Genomic DNA, 16,919 nt, shown 5'->3' on the forward strand with positions numbered 1-16,919 from the left:
CTGATAGTTTAAGGCTTTCCCCCCCCTTGAATTTCTTGCAAAGTTTAATAACAAGGCAATTCCTTGTAATAGGAGCAACCAATTGACTTGGAAAAACAGATAAGCTTCCTGTCACAAACTTTTTTCATGTCTTTTCTGTTGCTTAAACCCACAGAAATCCTCTTGGTTACATTTATCAGGCATTTTGATTGCAGCCCCTTACCTCACAATCTCTGTTGCACACCAGTGTGAATCCTGAATCCTGCAAACAGCACAAATCCTATGGAGCCTGATGGTCCCTCCCTGATGTGAAGAATCTCCTCATCACCACCAGAGAGATTTCTGCACATTATTTACCAGCAGCAGAAGAGGAGATGCTAGTAAGTTACATGGTACCCTTGAGTTGAAACAAAACCCATATGGTTTTGCTACCCCAGCCAGGTTTCCAGGATTATTTTGATACGTATGCCGGACAAGCTGGCATTTCACTTTTGGGCTCTTTATTTTTCTTCCCCTTTTTCCTTTTTTTTATATCCTCACCATCTGTTTTATGAGTCCTTGAATTGATAATATAAAGGTCATTGTTTCAGCATGCAGGGAATGGGATTTTGTTAATAAGGCAGAAGCTGGCAAGAATTAAATGAATATACACATTTTAATAAATGGATACATGCATGCATTGCCATAAGTGCTTTGGACCACAGAACTTTAAAAGTATTTGACAAAAGGCTGGGAGGGTTCTCAGAGGAAAGTTTTGAATGACTGGCCCTAAAGAAGAGCTCCTACTCAGATTCTGGGGTCCTAGTATGGATTATTCCCATTTAAAACAGACACATTCATGATTTTTTGTGTGTGTGTATACTTCTCCTCTGTGACCCCAGGAAGGAACTCACAAAATATTACTCCTGGCAGTATTAAACAGAGAGTACTAATATCCCGTTTCTTTTTGGTTCATTCCAGCAGCATCCCTGTCCTTTCTGGAAGTGAGACAAGGGAATCAAAGCACTGACTCTCTCTTAGCAGGACCTCTGCTTGGGAGGAAAGGAGACTCTGAACTGTTGGTGTTATTTAAACAATTCTAAGACCAGGCAAGAGGAATATGAGCATTTGTGACTGGGACCCCATAAATATAAATTATACTTTACAAGGCTGTGGGTTCCCTGCTTGATGAGTCCCTTGGATTTAGAATGGCAAGGGGGGCACAGATATTCTGGATAATTCCCTTGAGTGCCTTGTGCTAGGATAATGCCTTCCTCCTCCACTCAAAAAATAGTCTGAAAGCAAGTCAAACAAAAGGAAAGTTACATGGCAAATGGCATTCAGTAATTGATTTTAACCGTTTTTGAAATGGGATTATTTTAGAACTGAAAAAACAACCTTTTTCCTATTGTATTGTGGTCACTACCTCTGGGCATAATTTATCATTGCCTTAACTAGATAATTGAAAAGTTAACTTTTAAGCAGCACTTGTGATGTGAAAGTCAAAGCTCTAGACAGATATTTCAATAAAGATTGATGGTTTTGGTTTTTTTACCAGCTTTACAGAATGCATATATCTTGCTGCGTGAAAATAAGGTCACATTTTATGATCCCCTACTCTGACACCTGAAAATAGCTAAAAATCAGTCAGAAGCTCAAGTGTTTCCAGTCACTGACTTTCCTACCACTGATAAAAGGCCGGGCTGGGTTTTAGAAATATTTTCTTTCCATAATATATGGCCTATTCCATCTAAATTAAGCATGGGACTTACAGGAGAAAAATAAGGTTAAAAAAATCCCAAAGATCTCAACTAATAACATAAAATCCTAGGCGTGCTTAATGAATATTCAGACATTTTCTAAGCAACACAGCAGCCATTTGTTGAGCTGTGGTTCCCCTGCTCAGCCCCATTCTCTGTTTGCAGGTCAGACAAGTTAATGCATCCCCACATCAGCTCTGTGCAGCCCCCAGCGAGGGAAGGGCCCCGTGGCACCAGGGCTGTCTGTCACACTGCACTGATTAGACAAAATCTTGCTTCCCCTGGCAGTGACGAGGCTCTGCCAGCCCGGTGCAGCTCCCCACTGAGTGTTCCAGCTGAAATTGGGAAGGCAGGGAGCTCTGTCATCCCTGACAGCATCCGTCAGGAGCTGCCTGCCAGCTCTGACCCCAGCTCTGAGCCAGCCTCTCCAGCCTCCCCTGCAGATCAGGATAACAGGAGGATCAAAGGATTGGCCTCTAAAAACTGATTTATTTTTTTTTCCTCTCTGCCTTTGCTGTTTGGTATTCCTGAAATAATTTTCAAAAGCACCGACATCAATCTGTTCCAACACAATAGAGTGCCCAAATTCAGTTATGAGGACGTGTAGTCATTAAAATAAAGTGCCCCAGACAGTAACCCCAGTTCCAGCTGGGGAGCTCTGAGGTGATGAATTCTCATCTGTCAGCAGTAAACAGGCAGTCAGATATTCACACATGAGAACAACTCTCACTGCTATCACTGTGAAGCACATTGTGGGCAAAGGCCAACTCTTAACTTGCTTTTGGTCACTTTTCAGAGTCAGTATCATGCCTCTGAACTCTTGGACATGTCATCAAACAGAACCTTCAGCTTAAGCAGGATCCTCAGGAGACACTGAAGTTTTAGAATGGGAAAGAGAAATGCAATCTGACGTAACCTTTGAGGTACTTTGAAACTGTAAGTACCAAAAGAGTATTTCTTTCCTCGTTTTATCATTCCCCATCACAACTACTGCAGTTGCCATGAAAAAGCCTTTTTTTTCCATTTTTTACCCTTTTGGTAGCAGAACACTCTTTATGAGTCAGCAGTGATTTATTGCTTTTATGACTCAAGAATTTTTCGGACAGACCCTCAAATTAGGTTGGGTCTTCATTTATGTCAGCTGGGGAGAATTCATTAATTTCACTGTCTGCAGACTAGTGAAGAACAAGCTTTCATTCCCCACTATTTTTTTTCCCCAACAACATTTTGGTAAAGCACATTTGAAAAGTTTCACTAAACTTCCAAAGATGTGGCAGGCAGTCCCATTAACATCACTGATTTTATTTGACCTTCTGCATCTTTGTCCATGTCTTTGAGAGCTGACAGAGAACTTAATGCTGTAAAAGAGTGTTTGCTCTCTTGTCATAAATGTGATAATCTCTCCCACCCAATAGGTAGAATTTTAAAGCTGAGATAAACAGATCTCACATTCCACAGGAGTCATGATCTTAAAGTATGTAACAGTAACAAATATTAATAGGAGTAGAGGAAAACCAAAAAGCTTCAGTAGAGATGTGTCCTGCTGATGTCCACTACACCTGAAATGTGTGAGTTGCAACTCAATAGACAGCAAAACAGTTTTACCCACAAGGTTCAATGTACTGGTGAGTGGGACCTCCAGAAATGGGTACAATTTAAACACACAGGGACAACACAAACCAGTGTAAGATCTTTCCCACTCATAGTCCAATAAAACCATCCAAAACAGTCAGTTTGTCTCTGCAAAGACAGAGCAGAGACAAGAGGTACAGCTGTACACAAGATACTCTTTGCTTTCCTAACATAATTTAATACAAAAATAGTGTGAAATATATATTAAAAAAAAACAACAACAACAACAAAAAAACCCCACAGTGTGGGCTTTCTGTATTCCTTCTAGTTAAATTGACATAAAAAAACCCCACTGTAAATAAACAGCATGTTTTGGGTTTGAGCAGTGCAAAAGGGAAGAGTGGGTGATAAGAACACTCACTGGAGAAGGCAACTGAATGGTTAATGATGAAACTTCAAACAGCAAATAGATAAGGGACTTGCCCTGTGTCATTCAGGATGCTATAAACCTCTATAATAACCATGTGCACTCATTTAATTTCTAAGCTATAGAGTCTTTGTTATTTCACTTCCTCTGCATACAGAAGGCATTCTTTACTACTAATTATTATTCTCTGTGTTCTTCTAGGTCATTATATCCTTTTCTAGAGTGAGGTGAGCAGACTTGTAGAATATATTGAAATGTCAGATCCCCAAAACCATATGGAGCTGCATAGTGATGCTTCATCTCTTCTTTTTCAGTATTTTCTAACACATTCACTTTCCTGCCCACCAACTAAGACCAAGCTAACATTTACAGGAAACTACAGTTAAGTTTATAATTCTATTTCAATAATGGCATATTTAGAATTACCATGATATAGATGAAGTTTTTTTGTTTGCTTGCTTGCTTTTCTTGGTATGTGTGGCTTTTTATCGGTGAATATTGAATTTCAGCTTGGCACTGTGAGATGGCAGAACAATGGCCTGTGCCATCCTCAGTTTTGATACTCTCCATCCTCCGAAAGCTTTCCATTTGTCTCTTTTCCATCATGCAGAAATATGTTAAAGAGCAGTCATTCTAGCCTCTCATTTCATTGCAAAAATAGATAACTTTTTCTGACTGTTTTCTAACTTTAAATTAACTCTAATTTTTGGAGAATGCGGTTTCTTTTGTCCTGTGATAGGTTAGTTTCTTGTACAACCATTGGCAAGATCCTTGTCACATCCTTCAGTGTGTTTCAGGGGCAGAAAATGCAGCTGGTGCACAGCAAAGCTATGGAATTAATGAAGAGATACAAATGCTTGTAACACTATAGTGGGGGTCAAAATACCCTAAGATCATGTTAAAAGATGAGTTTATTAAAATTAAGTATACCTTCTTATTGAAAAAAATCTTGTAAAAGTGATTACTTAATCTGAAGGAAGCTGTGCTGAAAATTGAAACATGATTTAGGCTAGAAATAGAGTGCAATATTTTTAAATGTTGAAGGAAATCAATCATTTAAACAAATAACCAGCAGCAGCGGATTCTGTAAAAGTATCTTTCCATAAAAATTATGTCTTGCAAGTTCTGTGTTTTCTATTATGAAGAAAATTAGATTAGTCTGTTCTAATGGTCTTTTATGAGTTGAAGCTAGAGTCTACTTAATGATGTGCTGCTTTATTAATTCCTCTTTTGGTCCAGTTGGAAAATGTACTGGAAAATGTACTAACAACTCACTATTGTACCAGTGCAGCCTGGAAATCTTAAACAGATACTAGTTAATTAAAAATAGCAGTTAATAGTTTCTCTCTCTAATCTCAGCTGAACAAATGTGCTCTATTAACAAGCATTCCCACTGTGGTATTTACAAACACTGTGCCACTCTGTTACAGACTGTTCTTCTATGAAGACTTGGGCTTAAAATATTTACCTTTTACCAAATCTCCTCCTGCATCCTTTGTCCAGACAACCTGTACAGCTGACATCCAGAGGCAAAGCTAGCAGCTGGCCACTTTCTGATGGAAATTTCAAACTTAGTGCCATATCCATCCAGAGATCCTCTGATGGATATGGAATACAAGAGCTGCTTAAAGGAGCAATAGATGTCTGCTCTCATCTCCCTGAGTGATGCTGATATAATGCTTTTCTTCTCAAATTGCCACGAGGGTCTCCCAGGTGGCCAAGGCAGCCAGCACAGGCAGAGAGGGTTTCCTGCTTTCAGCCTGACCATTATACAATTATCTCTGCCTGATATACTGTTCCACAATCATCTGAGCTGACAGACATAAGTCTGTTCAATGCTCTATCAATTTGGGTAATATTTCTTCCCGTAATCAAATGTCATATTTCTGATCTAGTCAATTTGGGCTTATACTGAGACCACTGGCTCCAGCTTTTTCCATGAGCACTGTGATCTCAGTGCATGGAGAGAGATTATCCTTGCTCTGAGCTCCACAAAAAAGAGCAAATGTATTTATTTGGAAGGCGTTGCCTACAATTTTTTCCTTAAATAAGTGCCCTAGCACATCTCAAGCGATGCCTGTAATCTGTGGTTTGCTGCCTACACTGCTGAGAGCTTAGAGATCAAATAAGGACGTGTGAGAGGTGTGCAGATCGCTGCAGACCTGCTTATCTCCCATTCCCAGGGATGTGCAGCAGACTCAGAGGCATCCAGCACCACTCAAGAGCTCATTAATCAGCAGCCTGCTGCTCCCTGTCTCTGCTGTTCCACACTGACAGGAGCTGTGTTTCCAGGAGAGCTCTCAGTGAAGCTGTTCCTAGCAATGATACAAATACCTGTCTGGCTCCTTTCCTGACTGTGGAATGTGCTCGCTGACAAGAGCCCACACAGAGCTCTCTGGATAAATTGATGCCATTTCCCTCAAAACTAAAAGGAAAAAAATAGTTGTACATGGAAAAGAACATAAACAGATCTCTCTCACCAGTTCACTTAGAGTTCAGCGTGATCACTCCAAAAGAAGGCAACAAAACACAGAGGAGCATTTCCAATGTTTTCTAAGCTATATGCTTTCCCCCCTCTTTTTCCCAAACAAGAAGTAATTAATACTTATATTTAGAAAAAAAAGTAAGCAGTCCAATACCTAGTTAAACAGAGAGACCAGAAAATTTGCTTCTAAATTAGGCAATAATGAAAGTGTACTTATAACCCAGCTCTGAAAAACAGGTGAGTGACCTGCTGGCTGTTTAGGGAGCACTGTCTGGGACTTGCTTCTGCAGGCTGCAACTTGGGAAGAAGAAAATAAGGATGTGGAGGCTTTGCCAGGAATTATGGGGGCAATAGAAATGGGGCTACAAAGCAAACACTCATACAAAAAGAGGGGAGGCCAGGTAAGTGAGATTTCCTTGGTACAGACTTAGTATGATCCAAGGGTTTAGCGTACTGTGTTTATGGAAAACATTGTTCTCCATGAGGACATTTTGTTAGTGAAGTACAGACACAATGCTGAACTGAATTACGAACTGAAGAAACACCAGGAATTAGCTCTAACTGAATGCAAGGAACAATATCAAACAGACCATCCATGAGCACAGAGTAGGGGTCTCTTATTAAAATTTCTCTGCTAAATTTCCTTTGGACATCTTATTTATTGACATTTCCCACTATGATTTGCAATTCTTTAAAAATTATTTAAGAAAAACACCACAACAACTGTTTCCATAGAAAACATCCAGAACAGTTCTTGTCCATACCTTTGAGAATGCTCATACTGTGGGGTTCTATATCAGGGTACTACTGACCCAAGAACTCTGGAAAAACCCTACACTGTGGTGAGAATAAAAAATCATAGAATGAAAAGTTTGTCAGCCACAATGCAGGACCTTCCAGAGAACCTAGGTTTGTTCCCAAACACAGCACAGGGGCCAGCCTCATTACTTTCAGGAAAACAGCTCTTCCACATGGAACACCTGAGCTGCTTTAACTCTTCATTCTGATAAATACTCAAGGAAAAAGCTTCCCATTATACCCAGTTCATTTGTGTACATTAGATATTGTGCCATTGTCTGATTTGCAGAAATTATTGTCACTGTGGAAAGCCTCTGGTGTATCATCTGCTTCAAGAGAGAGAAGATGTAGGATGTGGTGGGATGATGGAACAGTTGAGAAGATGTAGGAATTTCACTGTGAAAACTATTACTGACCAAGCAATGTGACAGGCAGCCATACCCAACCTGTTGGGTTTTTTTCCAAACAGCACCCATCTATTTTGCACACTTGATTATATTTTTCAGTTAGGGAAAAAAAAAGTATCTTCTATTTTAGAGTTGGAAGAAAAGTGATTATTATTTTGCTCTGCAAAATCTATCAGTGGATATATGAAAATATTCCAGCAGGTGACAGTAATTTGTTAAACCTGGATGGTATCCAAAGGAAATCAATTACTTCACTCTGATAATTTTCTTATGTATTATTTTTAGGATATCTGTGTTCAGAAATCTTAAATTAAGTATAAGTTTGCTATTTCAGATACGGCAAAGTAGTACAAATAACAACCAAAAAAAAAAAAAAAAGAAAGGCAGCAAAGCTTTTAGGATTCCTTATGTTATATAAACTTTCAGACTAGTGATGGAAAACACTGGATTAAATCTCAGAGTAAATGGACAGAACTGTTAGGTTTTATTCAAATTTGGCTAATGGATTATGTTTTTTTTCTTTCACAATTACTATATGATTGTTTTTCTAAGACATTTTAATCTCTTTCTTTCACTTCTTAGTTTAGGTCATTGGCAGCTTTATCATCCTGTGCCTGCAGATGGTAATAAGAATTAACACTATCTTTGGAGGCTCGATGTTAAATTAACAACATTTCCAATGTACTCCTGCAAGAAACACCAACAAAGTATCACAATCTGATTACCCAGCTAACTGTTCCCTTATCATTTGTCCTTTTGACTAGTGACCAAAGCACTTTTTGGACTGTTTATCTTGTATTTCCTATAAATGAATGAGTAGCCTCAGTATTTTCTTTCCTCTTTGGTCAATAACAATGAGACACACAAAGCCCACCAGATAATCCTGTGCATTTGCCTACACCACAAAGTCTGTTCCAAAGATCCTGAGAGCCATTTCCACGCCTGTGCCTTGCAACTCTGTCCTTGCAGGAAAATTTCTCCTGGATTCTAAATTCTTACAATCTTTTCACAGTTATGTATGGACACAGAGAACAGACAAAAAAGAGCACATGCTTTTTCTAGAATTGAATCTATAGCACCTCTGAGATTTTCAGTGATAACTAGGTGCTCTTTTCAGTCCAAAGTCCAGCCACCACAAATCTCAGTTATGGGGGAAGTGAGAGAAGGAGTTTAAGCAGCTCCTCACTCTGGTTATTATTGTCTGGAGAGTGCAAATGCCATGTTAACAAAAGGAGCCACAAGGAAGGAACGAGCAGTGATGCAGCTGAGGGCAGGAGAAATTCATCTACTCGCCAGCTCTGGAGGGAATATCACCTTTATCCTGTCTCATCTGCTCTGCCAGACTGGCTAATTTAGATTTCCACTGCCCTGCTTTGGAGATGGGAGATGGAGATGGGAGATGGAAGAGGCCACTCAAATTCATCATGGGTTGCCGAAACAGAACATCTTCTTTTTGTCAAGTTGCTCAAAAGATTGCAATTCCAAGACAAAATTTTAAACCAAGAATTACAGAATCACAGAATCACAAGGTTGGAAGAGACCTTCAAGATCATCAAGTTTCCAACCTGTTTCCTCAAATTTCTTGGAAATTTATTGTCCAAAATGTGAACTAATGGCTATATTTGGAACATACCTCCACAAAAGACATAAATTTGTCTGATGAGAGGGAAACAAGAGCCTTGATTTCCCTTGGTAGCATCCCAAAATGCGAATGTCCTGGAAGGTCCCTATCTCTGTAATCAACACTTCTGCAACACCTCTAAGGTGATTATCATTGGTAAATATTGGTCAGGTAGTATCTGGCAAGGCAGTTGTCAGATTTTAATATGGTACACAAAACTCAGCCTAGACATGTACCACTTATTTTCTTGAGACAGTGTTAAGCAAAGAAAAGAATACTAAATAGAAATAATTTTGTTTTGAAGAGTTTAAACTCGTTGAGTAATGCGATGCAGCCATGTCATGGCACATGTCCTTTCAACAAAAAACCTCAAATCCCTCAAAAAGGCAGAGGACTGCAGAGCATCCCAAATTATCATCCCATGACTCTTAGTGCAATGTGTTAGGAAAAAATATGAAGTTTAGGCAGCAGAATGCTATTTTCAGCAGGCTTGATCAAAAGTCATGAAGCTTCATTTCAACACAAAACATCATCTGTCAGTTCAAAAAAGAGAATGAATGATAATCTTTGTTTAAAAACTGCCAAGGAATGATTCAACATTCATCAACTCCCTCTATTCTCATTAGCAAAATCTAAATATCCAATTTAGCAACCTTTCACTTTTCCTTTTACGATGATGGTGTGTTACCAAATTCATTTCATAGAGAATAATTGGTAATAATACTCCCCTTCTTTCTGCAAAATCCTGAGATGTTTCATGAAATAATTTCCATTTCATCTGGAACATTTTCCCTTCTACAGTACCTGTGAATCAACCCAATTGTCTGCCCTTTTGAGAAATCATTACTCTCTAGTGCAAACCATCTCTTAGATGCTTTCATTACTTCTGAAAGCCTTACCTCCTGATGGATGGAGTGTAATTGAGCACAGATGCTATTTGCCATGAATAGGCAATCCAAACTTCCAAACAATTGCACAGCGCTGAGCTCCTCTGAGTGCACAAATAAGCCTCTCATTGGTTTTAATTTTTATCCACTGGACTTGAAAATCGCAGCCATTTGAAAACATTACCTGATTTAGAAAAGCAGAGAAAGCCCTGAATGTCCTGAAACTGCAAAGATGTGTTGATCTTACCTGCTTTGAAAAGCCTCCTACAGAATTCCTTGGGGTTTGGAATGTTTCTGTGAGGTACAGAAACAAGGTCCACTTTGTGTACACTTGAGTTGTCCAAACAGAAACTAATTAAAATTTTGACATTTTAGAGTAGTAGTTGGTATTTAAACAGAAATATTTCCAGAGATCATTGCACTTGATATTGAGCAATGCAATTACTGACATCAGAAATATGTCATTTCCATTGTGTGGATTAGTGTGCTCAGAGCGATGCACGAGGCGTATCAGCAGTACTAAAGAGCAAAGGAAAAACCAAACCACACACAAAAATTGTCTAAATATCAAATACATTCAAAAGCATGACCTTTTATGGACATCCAATAACTTAGATACTTATTCTAAGTTTATCTGAAACAACAAGAAATCAAATTTGGAAGGAAGCAACCCTGAGGGCAGGATTCTTCTTGGCATTTCAGGATTCAGTGTTTTCTTCTCCTAGATAACAGAGAGTGCTCTCTGACTAATTGGCATCCCACCAGAAATTTCCTGCATTTTTCACTTGAGGAAGGAGCCTCAAAGAACTTACTGTTTATGCTTCCAACGCTGTTCTGAGCATTCTTGTAAGGAATTACTTGTGGCAACTATATCTCTCATTGAAGTCAGTGGATTTGTGCAGATATTATACAAAAGTCTCACAGGTGAAGCATCCCTTGCATGTGCCTCCCCTGGGAAAAATCACAGAGGAAAAAAAATAAATTACCTAGCACGAGTAAACAATGCCTGTCTATTCAGAATAAGAGTTCTTACATTTTTTTTTTTTTTTTGCCTTTGCTATTTCTCTTTTGGAAAGGGAAAGAAGAAAAATGTAACTGGCAAGGCTGTCTATAAATCACTTTGAAGAAGTATGGCAACATTTGGAATACATATGCCTTGCAGTTTTAATGTATTCTGCCTATTTTACATACAGGCAAATAACTTTTTTAAACATAATATTGGATTCAAAATTAGACTACTTTAAACTTCTGAAACTACTATTTTTGTCACATTTTTAAAGAAGCCACATGATGAGTGAAAAAAAATTAATACACCATGAAACAATAGTACTTTATCAGGTAAGAAATATAACTGTGCTAATAACTCTGCTTCTGTCTCTCCACAGCCTCAACACCTGCTCTTAGATTCTACTTTAGATAATTTTTGCAACCCTTCCCCTTATCCATTTTCATGTGGCAAACATTTGACAGTATGTGACTGTCCTCTAGCTATCAGACAAAAGTCTCCTTCCTCAGGAGACTGACAGCACATCACAGCACTGCAAGGCAATCTGTCTGGTCAGTCAAGTATTTTCTCAGGGATTTTTTCAGGCAATCCTATCAGAACTGTGCATGCAAAACTGTCTGTTAATTCAGGCAGTTATTCATGTTTAGGGGAAAAAAAGGAGAAAATCTCAATTACTGAATGCTGCTGTATTGTGCAATAACCTTCTAACAAGGCACATTTATCATGCAACAGTTTAATATTTAGATATGGTGGTGAGCACATTTCTGAATGGAGATTTATTTCTTTCCAAGTTCATCTCCAAACATCGTACTTGGATTTTCACACTTTGATAAATCTGTTAGGTCTGACTTTATCCCACCTGAGTCTTGGATTTCCATACTTTGATAAATCTGTTAGGTCTTTATTCCAACTGAGTTTAAGCATGAGTGATATGTCACAATTCAGGAGCAATGGTTCCTCCCAAAGGCAACAGAGATGCTGAGAGGGCTCAGTCATCTCTGGAAGTTCCTATTGTTCTTTAAAACACCTTGGAGTTAACCAGAGTGCTTGTGGCCTCTTAGCAATCACATACTAAAGCATTAAAGGTCATTTCCAAATGTTTCTCTGTGAAGTGACAATCTTTATTGCCACAAAATGTACATACTGTAACATTTTTTGGAAGTGTAGGGATGCTGCTTTGTGGGTCACAAGCTCTTAGGGTCAGATTTTTAAAGGCAGGGATGCATGTTTGAGTTTTAACTCCCTTATTTTCCTGTACCACTTTCTTTCAGCAACAGATGGTAAGAACTCAGGCACCTCTTTGCATCTGTAAACAGAATTAGAAGTGCTCCAGAGGCCTTAAAGCAGAATGATTAACAGCAACACTGTAAGCACTGAATGACTTAAGGTTTGCACCCCCATAATAAGAACAGCTCAAAGGAATGAAAATGCAGAAGCATAATGGAACAGGCCCTGGTTCCTAATGTGTGCTTCTGTCACAGGAGAGTTAACATCTAATCAGTTATTTAAATTAAAATGTCTCAGCATCAAATATAACTAAATGCCTCAAGCAAGGGTATTTAGACAGAAAATGCTAAAACACACATCAAAGAATTTTTCAAGCTAAAGGGTATGAACTCAAGGCCCTAAAGGTGGAAAAAAGCTCTGAGTATTTTTGGTTTCAAAGCTGAAACACACAGAGGAGTTGATACATGCCAGATGCTGAAGGGGTGTAAGGCTGGCTCTTGCCTGTAGCAGAGGGATGATGGATACAGGTACAGAAATTTCAGCTGCTGTGTGATTAGGCTACATGTGGAAAGCACTAGGTGGATGAATTGAACAGAATTTGTAAATTCGGGACTGACTCACTGATTAAGTCATCTCTTCCCTCTCGCAAACACCCCAAAAGCAAAAAACAACAACAACAACAACAACAATATCAAAAATCTTTAGCAAAAATACAAACCCACTAGGAATTTTTGATCTCAGCTCTTTACAAAGCACATTCAAGAACTCCTCTGTGTGTATTCATCTCTTCTAAAGGAAGGCTGAGAGCATAACACAAATGTCAGGGGTCATATGGAGAATGAGATCTAGCTAAAACACCTGAAATCAGAATTGTTTATTACCAGAGGAAACTGATTGAGATAAACATTCCAGAAAAAGACAACTTTGTTCTATCTGTGTAAATTTACTGCTCACCAGTAGTAATTGCTAGGTTAGAGAAGAAGTGAAGGAAAGGGAATGCTGTAAGGGAAGGGCTGTGTTATCTCCAGGCTCTCATTAACCTCTGGGATTTTTTTACACAGCCATGGAAATCTTCCCTCTCCAGGCTGTTGCAGTGAGGACTCACAATAGTCTCAACCAGAATTGATGCTGAATATCTGCCATCATAAGGTGGCACTGGGAAAACAGAAGGCAGGTAGGGCTCAGTGTCAGAAAACAGTGGCTGCTCCTTCAGAACTAAAGCACAGAGTTAGGCTAGAGGACCAAGGAAAAGATGCAGTGTGCTTCCATGAAAGACAAGGTTATGGCATCTGGATGCATCTTAATCACGTGGAACATGGTTTGGCATATATAAATCTGGGAAAAACATGAATCTTATCTCGTTCATCCTGTGTAGCTTGAAAAGTTCTGTAGTATAACATGAAAAATAGCAAAAAAAACCCCAAAACAGATATGTTTTCACCTCTCTATCTTTTTTTTCTGGCTCAAATGCAGCAGCCTGTGCTGTGAGCTCCTGGGGCGAGGGCAGGAGCACCAGAGCAGAGCTGTGACACCAACAGGGGCTGTGGGGCACCACAGCCATCTCTGACTCTGCAGACAAGATGAGTTATCTGCACTTCAGCCTTTGTGTGTGTGAGAGCCACAGCTGATAATTACACAGAGCTGGAGAAAGCAGCATGTGCAGTGTTAGATATGGCAGCTTTTAATCCTGGTGACCCTTTGTTCTCACAAAAGCCTGAATTTTGCCATGAGATAGACTCTGCATGTCTCTATTAGTGGCAGCAGAATGTTCCAGGGGCTTAGGAGGACACAGAAAGGATTTGACAACCAACCAATCTCCAACGTAGATTGGAGATGGGTTTGGAATCTCTGACAAACAGAGATCTCAGACAAACCTTTCTTAAATATGCCCTTCTGGAGGGTCAGTCACAGGCAGTATCCAGACTCTAAAGCTCCCCTGAAACATAAATGGAGCAATCCCTGTTCCATCCAGATTCTACATTTTTTAAAAGTGAGGTGAATAAATGGTTAAAAACAGTCTGGACAGGTCAATTCCTTTTTTAAATGATGTCTAACTCCATGAGCTCTGACAAGAGCAGACCTTCACCAGTTTTGAGTGGAAAGGATGACAAGAACTCATTCAGATTTAATCTTAAGCCAAGATGGTGAGAGAACTGTGAAATAAGCTTTTCACAATCAGTCTGTGTATATCACTTCAAAGCAAGAGTTAAGCCAAAAGCAGCTGACCTGCATCAGCTGCTCCATGAGCTTTCTGCTCCCTCCAGCAGACCGTGCATCATTCTGGGGGGATCTGGACCCTTGTTGTTCAAAGAGCATTGCACTAATGTTTGAACTCCAAGGAAACGTCAGCACAGCCTTTGCTTATGAAGTGACAGGGACTTCAAGAGTCCCTTGCTTTTACTAATGATGTTCTCAAGGAAGTCAGGAGGATTTCAGCCTTCTTGAAGCACCAAGAAAAGCTACAGAACTGAGAGACCTGGAGAGTAAAAGGTAATATAGAAAAAAGCAACTCTTGCCATCTAAAATTAAAAAAAAAAAAAACAAAAAAAAAACCAATTTAAATAAATATATTTTTCTTCACAAACTAGGAATAAGACAGGGGTCAACAGGGAGTCAGCCAGTTGCCCAAAGAGATAAGGGATAGAGCTGCTTTCTTCCCTGACTCTTGTTTCCTGTCTGCTCTCTGGAACTTTCCCTTCATCCTCTTTGTGGTTTGATTAATATAAAGCTGCATGTTTCTTGCAGTAACTAAGTAGATTAGTTTCTTGTGAACAGAACAGCTGCTTTAAAAAGGCCCTGTATCACTCCTGAAAACAGGAGTTAGGCACCTAAGTAACTTCCTAATCTCTGCTGAAAATTTCACCCTTAGCACACCACACGCTTCTCTTCCCCAGCTGCAGACTGGAGATAAGAGCTTTTGAATGTGGCTGCTGCTGTCATCTCGGGAAGGAGAGAGGTAAAGGGAAAAAGCCACCCTGAGCAGCAGCAGTGAGCCCTCCAGCTGCTCTAATGGCAGGGCTGCACTGATAGCATCCTCCCTCGTACACTGTGCAGAAATGTTGCTGCTCATCTTATCAGCTCAAGGACACTGGTTCTCAGCAGCGCTGTGTGACCTCCCGTGGCTCCTTTGAACCTTATGAAAACCTATACATCAAATCATACAAATTAACTGGAGCACATTCCTGCTCCTATCAGGCTTCCTGTATGCCAATGAAAATGAGAATTCACTTCAATGGGAAAACAGGCAACCCTGTATTCTATAGGATCTGTTATAAGACATTCTAAGAAAGAGCTGAGGTCCAAGTTCAGTTCCCTGCTAAGCAGAGCTGATGTTGAGTGCTGTGTTTACCTCTCAAACTGCCTCTATCCATGCAAAGGAAAAACAAAAGCAGCAGGCTAAAGTGTTATGCTGAACTTGAAAGTAAGAGTTTCTTTCATGTGCTGAATGAAACCCTGAGTCCACTCTAATTTGGGATAAAGATCTAATAACACTTAGAACTTAAGAGCATTCTCTAATCAGTTGTGGTTATCTCAAACTGTGCTGAAATATTTATTTTGTCTGCTGCTAGTAAAAACTGAACCTCAGAGGCTTGGAGTTCTCAATACCTGAATTGCAAGGCGAGCCTTGTGGTCTTGTGTTGATGCACAAGCAAAACATTTCATTGTGAAATCTGAAAATACACTTGGCTTTATAAATTTCAAATTGTATTCTTTAATGCTTTATTTTTAAAACTAAAATAATTTAAAGTGCCATTTTCTTTTAAATTAAACTTTTAATGGGTTTTGTGCAGCAAAAAAAAATGAGTGCCACGGTTTTTCATGTCTAACTGATGTGATGAGAAACCCCTCTGGAATGGGAGAATTTGGCACCTGTTCCTTGCTCTCAATTTCACACCACCTCAGGTAAAAGTTGTGTCCTTAAGTCCTCTAGCTGTAAAAAAGACTTTCTGCATCTGTGCTGTGCCAATGAGGAAACCCCTGCTTATGAGGGAAAGCAAATTTTTTTTTATTTATGTTTATCTGAAATATAAGTGACCAGCAGATGGATGACTCCATCAACCATGCCATCCCCTCAGATTTTGCCCCTTTATCCTACTTTGGAGAAGGCAACTCCATTCCCTAGACAGCACTTTCCTTGTGAGTTTTTGCAGCTCCCATGAGAGTGATGCCTTAGGTTTGTGAAAAATGCATATTTATGATTGGCTTTTTGCAAATGTTACAATGAATATTATATGTGTAATGTTAGAAAGTTATGCTGTATTAATTCTCTTACGTATTGTGTTAAGTGTAGTTTTAGGTTACAACATAATGTTAAAATAGAGACTGTGTATGTTGGGGGAGTTTTCTTTTTAGGAATGAGATACTCGCTTCAAAGAACACCTAAATCTTCCAAAGGAGAGGAATTGATGGCTTCTTATCAGAAGAAGCTAATTTCTTCAGGCCTTGCTCAGACTCGAAGACACCAGGGGATTAAAGGAAACAGTTGACATACAACAGAGTTTTTTGTTTAGAATAGAATGTATGCATAACCATGAAGGATGTATGAATATGCAACAAGTGTATTGGTTTAAGGGTGATTCCTTTGTTCACAAGTCATGCTTTTGGTGACTTAGTGTTCGAGAGCATCCAGACGTCAGTAATTCTTTGCTTTTTATTGTTTTGTAATTGTCCTAACTCTAATCTTTATTACTCTAATGGTATGATTATTTTTATAACCATTTTATTATTATTAAACTTTTTAAATTTTAAAAACCAAGTGATTGGCATTTTT

The 16,919-nt window shown here is 39.2% G+C and overlaps 1 protein-coding gene and 1 long non-coding RNA gene across 2 annotated transcripts in view; one reads left to right on the plus strand and one right to left on the minus strand.

Annotated features, from left to right (window-relative positions):
- LOC110479923 (maestro heat-like repeat-containing protein family member 7) overlaps nucleotides 1–16,919 on the minus strand; it is an 86,733-nt gene that overhangs the window by 50,318 nt on the left and 19,496 nt on the right. Inside the window, exon 5 of the transcript XR_014956605.1 lies at nucleotides 9,928–10,866. The gene's annotated coding sequence lies outside the window, so the exon portion shown is untranslated. The remainder of the gene's footprint in view (nucleotides 1–9,927; nucleotides 10,867–16,919) is intronic.
- Nucleotides 1–16,919, plus strand: part of LOC146766937 (uncharacterized) — a 52,622-nt gene that overhangs the window by 16,168 nt on the left and 19,535 nt on the right. The window contains exon 4 of the long non-coding RNA XR_014956609.1: nucleotides 155–2,654. This is a non-coding gene — a long non-coding RNA (uncharacterized LOC146766937). The remainder of the gene's footprint in view (nucleotides 1–154; nucleotides 2,655–16,919) is intronic.

Source organism: Lonchura striata, chromosome 7 (genome assembly GCF_050655825.1).
Source record: "Lonchura striata isolate lonStrDom1 chromosome 7, ASM5065582v1, whole genome shotgun sequence".
Taxonomy (NCBI): Eukaryota; Metazoa; Chordata; class Aves; order Passeriformes; family Estrildidae; genus Lonchura; species Lonchura striata.